This window comes from Branchiostoma floridae, chromosome 11, assembly GCF_000003815.2.
Source record: "Branchiostoma floridae strain S238N-H82 chromosome 11, Bfl_VNyyK, whole genome shotgun sequence".
NCBI classification, from domain to species: domain Eukaryota; kingdom Metazoa; phylum Chordata; class Leptocardii; order Amphioxiformes; family Branchiostomatidae; genus Branchiostoma; species Branchiostoma floridae.
Genome location: NC_049989.1, coordinates 8,534,811 through 8,542,445, shown reverse-complemented (window position 1 = coordinate 8,542,445; position 7,635 = coordinate 8,534,811). Strand labels below are relative to the sequence as shown.

Below are 7,635 nucleotides of genomic sequence, written 5' to 3'. Positions count from 1 at the left end.
CTTCCGAAACGTCTGTATAAAAATAAAGTATCCAGAAGTAAAGATTTATGTAACGTGATTTATGCCTGTCGCCAAATTCTGTAACAAACGTTACCACCTCTAGTTAGACGGTTGCGGCATTTTTGTTAGCCACGTTTAAAACAAGAAATGAACATTTTTGTGACGCTGTACAGTTTTTCTGTCTTTCTAAAGAAACAAGAAAGGATTGTTGACTGTCATTTGTATCCCACCTTGCTTAACAAAATGTTGTACAGAAATGACTGTAACAAACGTTACCATTGTTCGATGCTGTCTAACCTTTCTACTTGACCTGGTGTAGAAAAGCTGCCCACTTTTTAAATGTCCCAATTGACGTCCACTTATAGCTAAATGATGTAGTCAATAAGGTAATATAAGTCCTTTCGAAGAAAACAGGGTAGAGTCTACTGTAACAGTTGTAACAAACGTTACCGGTAACGTTTATTACATGCCCTGTAATGCATTACCAATGGGACCGAAAATAATAAGTTGCCATTTTTTGGCTATGGTTAAAAGAGGAATTTTCCTAAACAATCAGGTAGTTAACCTTGTCCTATAACCCGGTATATCGGAAAACCCCATGCAGTGCGTAAATACTTTAGCGAAACGCACCGCTAAACCCTGAAAATTGGTCAACTTTCAGGCGTAATTACATGACTTCTAACTGCGGTCCAGCTTTCAAAAATAGTTCCTCGTGATTTATTAACCCCTTCCAAGAACGGGGAACCATTTTTAGGCTGATATAACGCATCGCGGCTTTACTATACCGTTTTATATCGGACATACCGTATGGACTCATCCGGGCTGAGTACAGGGGGTCAGTAACCCCAGCCAGCGAGAGATTGTGTAAACAAAGGCTTAAGGTGGGGGTACACCTGCGTATATATTTAAGTCCGTATGAGGCGCGCATGGCAGTATTTGCCTCCACCAGGCTCCACAGGTCGTTGTAAAAATGATAGAAATGCGACAAACGTAAAGAGGTAACATGTCGGACGAGTTAGCTGGGTCGCTAGGTCGCTAACCATACTTCTCGGTCAGCTAACTCATCTGGCATGTTATGTTTGTCCAATTTGTACTTTTTTTTCCCGCGACCTGTGGAGCCTGGTAGCTTCATACGCACCTCAAACGGACTTGAATATATACGCATGTGTGACCCAACCTTAACACTAGATGCCATCGCATTTTACGCATTTATAGAGTTTTGCAATCAATTGCAAATTTCTTTAACATCATCAAGTTTTCCACTTCGGTGAAATTTTCAATAGATAAGCCATATATATGTAAGCCCCAGATTTGTTTAATTTGGAATACAAAGAAAACAGGAGTGGTAGATTTTACATTCACTGCCAGTCAGTCTATCCAGACTATGACACTACCCAAAGAAACTAAAACGACAAAATGGACAGTTTAATAATACATATACAGCTAAATAACACAGCTGATCAATGTAAGAATACATTAACAGTGTTGAGACCTATGCCAACATCGTGTGTACATTTATACATATAACGTTACGTATTAATTAATGTTAAGTTACTACCTAGACAATATACAATGGTACAAATAGAAAATGGATCCACACCTTATTGCGGTATAAGCAGGCCGCCGGCCCCCATGCAAGGCAGACACCTCCTAGTCTTATTCACTGCGTACGTTTACGTGTGAATAGTGCACGAGTATGAAGCCGTAGACCAATTTCAGGACACCTCATTGAGGACACCTGATTGGCCAATGCTGCAAATGACGTACATGTCCCCCACGTATCAACCCGCTGTTACATAGTTTCATCTGATGAGTCTGACACCGGGAATCATCGCTGTTTTTTTCTAAAGACCTATCTGATGCTTCAAAACGTTTGGCTACTTCAATTCCCAATTGGACATACCACGTTAACGTTGTTTCTTCCCATGAAGTCACATTCAAATTAGATTTTATGGCGTGGTCGAACAATAGCAGAACCACGTGCTTTGGATTCATCGTATAGTACAGAGAATCCTTGTGAATAGATAATGTAATTTCATAATTACAGCCTATCAGATATCAAATTGCATAGACGCAATTTTCTCTTGTATGATTAAAAAAAGCAGGCACAAGATTGTATTTTTAGAAAGATTGATAGACATTTCTGTGCCATGGTCCACGTGATGAGGTCTGTGCACGTGTCAGGTACATGCGTACGCGTCTTGAGTTGTGTTTTTTTTCCCACGCATAAATGCGTATATAGTCTTTGTACAGAGAGGGAGTGGTATTGTTATATATATTGTATATATCATGATTGCCGTTAATATGCTATAATGATAATTATATAATCCTGCCCCGTCTAGTGGTACAAGGTTGCACATGTTGTCGTCCACGTCAGTTACAGTCAATCCAGTCAAATGGCACATCGTTAACTTTTGATCTCAGGTCATGCTAAAACGGGCGATGGGTATGACTGAATAGAACATGGGTCAAACTAAAGACGGACCTATATTCTTGACTACGAATGCTTCAAAGTTGTAAAATATTGGCCACACTTTAACACCTCAGTGTCAGATAAACACCTCAGTCGTCTAAACATTAGGAGCCATGACAGTGACCTTCTACCGCTGTTTCGGTATCCCGCGAGAACACTATAATATGGGTTTCAAATTGTTCGTCGTTTGCGGGGACAGTTTTCATCTTTTCAACCAGCAAAGACGAGGACAAATCGTGACTAATTGGCGAGAACTTTAAACATTGAACAATTCATGTTTGGACAGAGCAGTGAGAGACAAATCATTGCAGTTAACGTTATACTCATTACAAAGGATTATTTTCTGTTACAAACTAAAACTTGAAAGGTAGACGCAGGGGGTGGAATTGTAGAAGAGACCGTAGTACAGTGACCTAGAAACAAGAGGACAGTTAAATTTGGAAAGGTGACGGAAGATGAGACGCCAGAAAGTAAGAAAAACTAAAGAATGACATGATAGGAAGAAATATTCAAATGGGGGCTATAATGTACAGAGTAAAACGTATCGATGATGATAATAATCTTTATTGCATGTTCATGCCCGTAGGCTAAATGCACAAATGACCACAAGTGGTCTACTGGGTGAGAAGGAATAAAAGTAACTAAGCTTGTGCAGTAGTTTCAGCTAGACTAATGGAAAATGATCTAAAATATCACGTGTCTCATGTGTCACCATAATACTATCGTTAATCGCTACATCTAATATTTTCTCTGTTTTTGTAAAACATGCACACAGTTTGATTGAGAAAAAATTATGACAATGATAAATGATTCACAAGAATGAGAAGGGTGAACTTTATCAAACTGTCTTTATTGTTAAATTTTTGATAATTAAGAATAATGAGTACATTCATATGAACATATCCATTATACCAACTGTACAGTAACATATATACAGTTCTCCACAACAGTTCTCAAACAAATCAGTAACTCATTTAACATGGCTTTCTTGAATGAAACTGAACATCTGCATAGCTGAAATGAAATGTCCCCTATCATTTACCCAAATCTTTTCTGAAAACATCTGAAGTATGTACTAGAAAGGCAACATTTTTGCGAAAATGTAGAATGTTTCCCCGTAGCTGTTTTCGAGATAGTAAAAGAATTCGAGTAAGAAAAATCACATCTGCTTGTTTTTGGTACCTGGTCATTATTAAGATGATTATACTATACCATTAGGATCGCGCTATTGTATTGTATAGAAATAGGGGGGGGGGTCCTCTCGGCCTTGTTGTATGCCCCCCAAAAATACAATATAGCCTTTGCTATTACAACCCTGTAGAATTGCTTGAAATAACAGAAACAGCTAATATCTAAACTAAACTCTGATTATACAGTGCTAGAGGAAAAAAGAATAAGTGTGGCGATAAAAACTATTGCCATGGCGACGTTTTTATTGTTTATAAGTATTAATAATTGTTGTTGTATCCTTTCACCTGGCTGTATGTCTGAAGATTGTTTTACGCGATGGATGTTTGTCGGGCATCGCTGTTAACAAGAAAGGTAATCTCTTGTGACGAGTGACTTATCATAAATGTTTCTCATTGATTATACAAATGAGGTCCTCATTTGCATAAAAACAGTTGATCTCCTCTACCTAAATAACAATGTGTTCAAAGTATGAAAGTCTTAGCTAAGAAAGCTATTGTAGCATTTTCTCATAAAATATGTAAATGAGACCCTAATTTGTATGACTTACGTCCGTATGTTCAACTTAACGCACACGTTGCTATCAAATGTCGCAAGAATGTAATTTCGTTATCTAACACTATAATAACAATTTCTCATTATTTATGTAAATTAGGTAACAATTTGCATAATTAATGTCTGCCAATATTTCTCTTCTAGTTACATATGTCGTGTTTAAGTGCCCTAAGAAGCTAAACGTCAATCACAATCTTAGAAAAAGTGTATTATTGCACCATACCAGACCTATCAGGTGCAGGTGGGTATAGAGAGATGATTGCTGTGCCAGATAAACTTTGCCGTGCGTCATTCAAAGCTAGATGCAATCAAATGCTCTCCGACAAGTTCGTTCTATTAGTCTACAGCTGCTTTAGACTTACATCACGGAATGACAGCGAACACAATCTGAAACTAGTACTGTTGACTTGTGACGACCAGTCTGTCCGGACAGGTACAATACTTTCTTACTTATGTCGTGCACCTTTTACAACTGTACATGTACTTACTTTGACCTGTTGTTCACACTGTAGTGCCTAGTGGTACATAGGTCAGCAAATTTCCTTGCTGTTCATGTAGCAGGGAATATATTTTATATAGTGGAGTTGCTGGCTCTCTTAGCGTGCTTGAGGTACCTCCTCGAACATGGGGAAATCATGTTAATTTTTTCTTCAAATCTTAAATACTGTACTATCCGAAGCTGGATTTCTTAGGACACAAGAACATTAACTCCAAAGTCTGTCTGGAGCAAGCCTTTAGGAAACAGCTTCTAGAAATTCCTATCAAGTTCCAAGAATGATTTGTTCTTAAAAATTGTGTTACTGCAGGTTAGAACTTTCACGTTGATGCCAAAGTACAAGTTGTCACCAACTGCAGACCAATCACCACGTTGTCTAAGACCTGTCGAACCTGCCGACAGTTTCATTTCATACTTCGTCATTTCAGAGTTCCTGCCATTCGCAGAAGTTGGTACAGTAGGATAACAAGATTCTTTATTTACAAGCCAGGTATTTACAGCAGACCGCTAATGTTTTGGTGACCGTCTGTCACTTTTCTTCTATTTCACACTGCAGCTTGGTGTCGCTGCTATCAATATTGGTCTCCAACATAAAGTATTGTTATTTTTACAAAGATAAATATTGTCCGACAGTCATCCAGCAATTGGTACAGCAATAGGCAAGCTCGCCAAAATAGGTCCACAGCTTGAAAATGATCATCAAATATTTTATGTTTTTCACTTTTGTGCAACTTATATCAAGTACAGAATTGAGTGATTCGTTTCCGACCAGATGTTATGTTAAAGATGGTATTATCACTTACATTTGCTGTGTTATGAACCACTGCGAACTCCTACTCAAACCCCCTAATTTAGAAATAGACTCATCCTGTGACCTCATCCTGTGACCTCATTCTGGTGCTAGAATCCTGGAGAAAGGACACAATAAACCATGTGCTCCTCAAAATGTCTAGTGTTCGGCTAGTTATTTGCAATTACTCAATAGCCTTAACACCGGCTCATAACAAATGGCGTCACGGACACGGAGAGGAATTGTGATGACGGTCAGCACGGTATAGAGGAACAGAACTGTATCCAACGCTCCAAAACTCACAGAGTCTTCCACCATGTGCTACGCCGCAGTGGGAGGGCGAGATCGATTGGAACACTCTGTCACTATACTCCAAGGACAAACCTCCAGCAGTATTATACCCTACATTTACTGGATGCAGTCAACTATGAGTACCAGCGTTTAAAAACGAGGAGGAGGGAATGAACTGTATCCAAGCTGAAACTCTACTGACTGAACGGCTGAGAAAGTGAGCTGCTGATCTCCATCTTGTAGACCCAGGCTTCCTCTAACACGGCACTGTACCCGGTCTTCCATCTTCACCGACAGAGCGGGGCGGACAAGCAAGCTTCTAATTACCGGGTGGAACAGAGAGGTGCCATCTCCAGAGTCCACTGACAGAGGGTTAGAAAGTGAAGCTGACGAACTCGTGCGGGTGATTTAAATTTCTTCGGGAGGCAAAGGAACGCCATGTGCTTGGCTCACAGTACGTGTCCGGTCTGAGACTCTACTTTTTTAAGGAGCGGTAAAGCAAGCTTCCAGTCGTCGGGTGGAACAGAAGCGAAGGAACGTTCTGGAATCTTTCATCGTGCATGCTGTGGACTCCCCAGAAAAATTCATCACATGTAACAAGACCACACACAAAGGATCTAACGAACTGTCGCAAGGACATTTGAAACATAGACTGACTTCTACAGTAAGATTTACACCCCAGTTTTGATTTGTATTGCTTTGATCTATTGTTTCTATCTTTGCTTTATAATTTTGCACATTTGTAAATTCTGCCCACATTCCACTGCCATGCCATGCGCTGTGGGATGTGTCCAGTCTTGCCCTACCACATCTGCTAGCAATCAGCTAGCCCAGGGTGAGTCTCCCAAAGAAAACAAAAGGGCCTATCTTCTAAGCTATTCCGGATCCCAGTGGTGTACTGTACATTCCTCACACTTCTCTGTTTACCGAATTGTAAGGCTTACTTAACCAGCACAAAAATTGTGACACTTTTGTTTTTCAACAATGTATGCATGTAGATATTGCATCAGGTGCCAAGCATTCAGCTGGTTTTCTCTTAGGGTAGCCAGGGTCTGTTTCTGAAGCATATTACACATTGCTATACAATGTCTGTTTCCATATCTGTATGTTTCCATATTTCCATATTTATATGCTTAATATTGCAACTGTCAGTCGGCATTTTAATGTACCAAGCCACTGACCTACATTATGCCCCTGAATAACAGAGGGCCAAGAAGGTCACAGTTACTCCTGACCTCATTACTTCCAGTTCAAGTTAGCGTAGCATGTAGATCGTGTAACAGTGTGTCAGGCATTCAGCTGGTTTTCTAGGGTTTGTCTTCTGAAGCACAATACATTGCTATGTTGTCTACTGGTTTAGTTTTACAAGTACTGATCCACATAATTAGTTATTTCTTGATTTTTGTACCTTTCTTATAATACCTGTAATGTAAGTAGTCTACCCAGTGGTTTCATATCTTTATGATTATTCAGATTGACTTGTCAATCTTCTCCTGTTAGGGGAGGTATGTTATGAACCACTGCGAACTCCTACTCAAACCCCCTAATTTAGAAATAGACTCATCCTGTGACCTCATCCTGTGACCTCATTCTGGTGCTAGATGATCCTGGAGAAAGGACACAATAAACCATGTGCTCCTCAAAATGTCTAGTGTTCGGCTAGTTATTTGCAATTACTCAATAGCCTTAACACCGGCTCATAACATGCTGCCCACATTCCAACATAACCAGTCTACCAGCTAGCCCACCGCGCTTGCACGAGATTTTCCTCCAGCAAAATCTCATCGAAACCATCCATGACTTATCTGGCTTTTCCTTTGTCAGCAAGATGAATCTTAGCCA

At 39.8% G+C, this 7,635-nt stretch overlaps 1 long non-coding RNA gene across 1 annotated transcript; it reads left to right on the top strand.

The window, feature by feature from the left end:
• Positions 1-416: 416 nt before the first annotated feature.
• On the top strand, positions 417-7,497 carry LOC118426654. Its single transcript, XR_004832438.1, has 3 exons — positions 417-427; positions 1,119-1,122; positions 6,282-7,497. It is a non-coding gene; the product is annotated as an uncharacterized LOC118426654 (long non-coding RNA).
• The last annotated feature ends 138 nt before the right edge of the window (positions 7,498-7,635 follow it).